A 4,838-nucleotide genomic window follows, 5' to 3' on the forward strand; every position below is an offset into this window, starting at 1 on the left:
ACACAGTACGCCAGGGCTGCCCAGCCCTCTTCCTAGCGATCTAGCGTCCTGTAGGCGTTCATCGTTTGAACCCAAAATAAAATTGGCTCGGCTGATTCTACTAATCAGCAGCTCAGTGCGATCTCTAGCTGTTGAATGGGGGGGGGGTGTTTTGGTAGGGTTGGAGCGAAAACCTACAGGACGGGCGGATCTCCAGGAACAGGGATTTGCCGTTAGAGCAGCGGAGTCAAGCTCCAGGCCTGGAGGGCCGCAGTGCCTGCTGGTATTTGTGGTTTCCATTCAATCAGCAGCCAGCTAAGGCCTTGAGGTCAAGGTGTGTGTGTGTTGGAGTCTTCAACCAATCAGTGACTTAAATGAACCTCTGGGGCTGAAACACACTGGAAACCAGCAGACGCTGTGGCCCTCCAGCCCTGAGTTAGAGCGTTGTCCCTTCGCAATGAGCTTACTGGCAGGAGGATCTGGAGATTTCATTTAACATGCCATCATGTCATCGTAACCGTTTCCATAAATGTCCTCGGCTGCTTCTCACTTGTCCAGTTCATCGGCGCACTTGCAAACACACAGTCCAATATGGTCCAATGCCCCTATATCTGTAAATAAATAAGCTGGCCTGCTGCTTTGTTCAACAAGGCCTATACTGGGATCTGAATCCTTCCCCCAACCCCCCCCCCTCCCCCCTCCCCCCTCCCCCCCCACCCACCCCCTTTGGTTGAATGCCCAGACTACATGTTCAATTATGTCAATTACTGTCATAATAGCGCTGATGATTTAGCTGGTTTAACTCGCGTGGAGAACGGAAGCATGATTTATGAAACGGAGACCGTACGGTCGAGATTACCCACAATTTGAGATTGTTCCCTAATGCCGCTGGAGAATTGCTCAGATTTGCGCGCTCGACATCCATCACCACAAATGGGCCGTTTCCAGGGGCACAGGGAGCCAACCCCCTGGCCCCGTTTTTTTTTCCGGTCCAAGGTTTTTCACCTGGAGGTGACTCCGTAGCAACGTCAAAGGCGAAACGCTCCTGAAAACATCAGTCCTCTATGCAGAGGATTGTATGAGGCTGCAGACACCTTGCTGTGGACCTTCTGGGTTTGAGTAGGAAGCGACTGTATATATATATATATATATATATCAGAGGATATATGTTTATACGTTCTGTCTCTTTCACTATCTTTTTTCTTTCATGCTGCTGCATTATCGGAGGATGGGAGGGAGAAAATGAAAGAGGCAATGGGCTGCTGGACTGTTCTGATGTCAGCAGATGGAGAGAGGGTGAATGAATGAGTGAGTGAGTGAGTGAGAGAGAGAGAGAGAGAGAGAGAGAGAGAGGATGAGTGAGAAAGAGAGAGTGTGCGTGAGACAGAGATAGAAAGACAGACAGCTCTGCTGCAAAGAAGGGCAAAACGAAAATGACACCTTGTAGGACACACTGTTCACAATGACATCTTGGCAGAATTATGCTTTGACACCACACTGACTCTGGAATAACCTGTAGTCGGCATTTTATTATTATTTTTTTATTTTTAATTTTTGGTTTCACATCATGTTCATCCAACGGCTGAATACCGCATGCCAGGGGTCATATGCGGATGTTAAAAAAAAATGTTTTGAGACACGACTGCTGGGCTTGCATTTTCCCTGACGGCAGCTGGTAATGTTTATGAATGTGTTGATAAAGAGGTAGTTGTACGCCTGCATCTTATTATGCAATAGTTTAGTTTTTCCCCCCCATTTTATTATTTAGTGAGTCATGTTTTTTTTTTGTTGATATAGTCCACAGTTGACATTTGACTGTTTCGCAGGAATTTATTTGTGTCACTTCCATGAAATTTCGAATCCGAGATCTCGTAAAGGCCCCCCCCCCCCCCCCCCCCGCCAGCTTTCCGCCCCTGTCCGGCGAACATCTCGTTCTCGAACTCTTCCCGCCGCGAGCTCCTCGCCTCGGCCGCGGGAAAAACGATAACCTCGTTAAAAAAAAAAGTCCCGCTCTGCGTTTCCTGTGTTGTCACCCAATAAGCGGCTAGCGTGGGCCGGCTAGCTTCGCACCGCGGCCATTTTGTGGCCGACTTACAGCAATCATCGGATTTTATAGAAAACCGTTGGCCCCGGAGCTTCGCTTCAATTATGGTTTATTTGGTTTTTGTTTGCTGTTTTTTTGGTCGTGTTTCAGGGTTTTATGTGAGCATGTTGTGAATCATAAAGGGTGACGTTTTCTGTTTTTGGAAAAAAAATATTTGAGGCAATGGCTGGGAAACACTGTCTTCCCTCCGCAGATTTCTTTCAGGAAGTCGTTATTAATGGTCATTGTTTGATTTATTAGCCTGATGTACTTGTTACCGGTAGACAATAGTTTCTTTAAACCATGTTGCTGGCATTGTCATCAAGACAGAGCATAATTCAAAATAGGAACTTCATCTGGTTATAGGGGTCTGAACTGGCTCCTGATTTTCTGATTGTAAAAGTAAATTCAATTCTATTGTATTTATATCAGTATATATTTTAAATGATGCCAAAACATCAAGAAAGGACTGAAGGATAAAGAGCAAGGACAAAAATGAAGTGTAAGTATATTCAGTCATTGTCGTTTAATTACAAATTGCATTCATTACACTCACGGAGAACAGTTAGGGGATACGTAGATGTATTTATTTAAAACTTTTAAAAGCAGTATGCAAATGAGCAATGCTTTCATTTGCAAGCCAGGCAGCATCCCCTTGCTTCATGCGTGAGTATGGCCCAGATGACAGAGCCGCATGCATGCATGCATGGACGCATGGACGCATGCATGCGCGCAATTTCAAAACGAATCACTGGGGGGAAGGGAGCCAGGAAATTTGATGGGATCAGCAAATGTGGGATAAACTGAGGAGCATCCAGTTTCCCCCTGTAAGCCTTCTTAAATCTCCCAGATCAAGTGAGGAATAATCTCTTCAATTGAAAACAGTGGCCACATACGGTCGGTGGCAGTTAGGACTTTACAGTCTTGCTTTAGTTCAGAACGGTGGGGGAAGCACGTTGCACAGGACTCACCTCAGATACTTAGCACATACTGAAAAAAATTAGGGGGTAGCCCAGCCAGTGAAACGTGTTGCAGACTACAGGTCTACGCTACGGTGCAATAGAGTAAAAAATGGAACAAAAAAGAGTGGAAAAGTATCTATACTTATCCCAGTAGCATGAAGAGACCACACCACTCACCAAGCCTTAAATACAATCTGTCTGACATCTTTTAAAAATTGTTATTGGCTCAAAATAATAAAAAAAATTAAAAAGACCTAAATTGTTTAATGATTTGTAAGATGCTGTGCTAAGAACACTGCTGAATGAATGACTTTACAGTAAAGCTGTGATGTGTGGATCGTACAATAGCAGCAGGCTGCAGGTACTACTGCTGTGACTCAAAATGACTGCAAACCTGGCAGGTAGAGGTACGCAAACATTGATGCTCTTGAACTCCACAATTATTCCACAAAGCGCCAGCCAGTCCTGAGCTCTGATATGATTAGCATGGCTAAAGACCAAGGTCCTCAGCTGAGGGAACCAATGACAATGTTTTTTAAATCGCCAGGGTGAGTGAGAACGAGTGATGTCACTCTCTGTAACGGACTCGCACGACGATCAGTGACGTGTTAACTGTCGAGGGGTAAGTTCTCTAGCAGCACTGGGATTTGGCCTGTTCTCGGTGAGGCTTTGGGCTGAGGACCAGGGGAAGGAACCCGTCCATCAGCACTACACTCTGGACCTCGGGCGTGACTTCCCGGAGTTGTATCACGTTAGGGGAACGGGAAGTTGCCTCGTGACGTTCAGGTTCCTCACCTCAGAGGAGGACAGCTCGCTGGGTACGAAGAGCGCAGGCAGCCCTGTTGAGCACCTCTGCTGGTGAAGCTCAAGCCAGCCCTTGGGTGGAAGTCAGGTGCTGCACGATGCCAGCAGAGCATGAGCTGCATCCACGGGCCTCGTATTGAAAACAGGCGAAGGCTGATAAAACGTTCTGATGCATCACAAGCCCCGTGTGGACAACGGGCTTGGTCCAAAATGTTCTGGTGTGGTAAAGTCACGGTCCTCATATGGACAACAGGCTTGGTCCAAAATGTTCTGGTGTGGTAAAGTCACGGGCTTCATATGTACAATGGGCTTGGTCCAAAATGTTCTGGTGTGGTAAAGTCATGGTCTTCATATGGACAACGGGCTTGGTCCAAAATGTTCTGCTGTGGTAAAGTCATGGTCCTCATATGGACAACGGGCTTGGTCCAAAAGGTTCTGGTGTGGTAAAGTCATGGGCCTCATATACACAGCGGGCTTGGTCTGAAAGGTTCTACTGGAAATAGGAAAACTGTGTTGCAAACTGCTGTAAAAGTTCTCAACCTTAAATTAAACTTTTTCACACCAGGTACCCCTGAAGAGCAGCTTTCTAAAACTTTAGATAATATACACATGTAATATAATTGCCATGCAACCTCCTTGTTTGTATATCTGCAGTTGTAGTACATGTTTACTAACTTCTGTTGCATGATACTGCATTTAATCGGCCATAGTTATACTGCAATCCCTCATTTTGGCTCTAACTGGAATTCCAGGCTTAAACCAAATCCAAAAACCCCAATCATATCCCATTTTGAAAACCAACAAGTTGTTCAACAATGTATACATGCATATAGCATTTACACAATTCTTGTTTGTGGTCGCATACTACTTCCATGTTCAAGTACTGTGTAATTACGTTGGTACGTTGCCGACTGAAATAGGAACTTCTCATTTTTTAATGCGTTTCCATGCGCAATTTCCCAGGAAAAATGAGGCAGACGGTGCCACGTCTCGTCAAATCACAATAAAAC

The sequence above is a fragment of the Anguilla anguilla genome, chromosome 1 (genome assembly GCF_013347855.1).
Source record: "Anguilla anguilla isolate fAngAng1 chromosome 1, fAngAng1.pri, whole genome shotgun sequence".
Taxonomy (NCBI): Eukaryota; Metazoa; Chordata; class Actinopteri; order Anguilliformes; family Anguillidae; genus Anguilla; species Anguilla anguilla.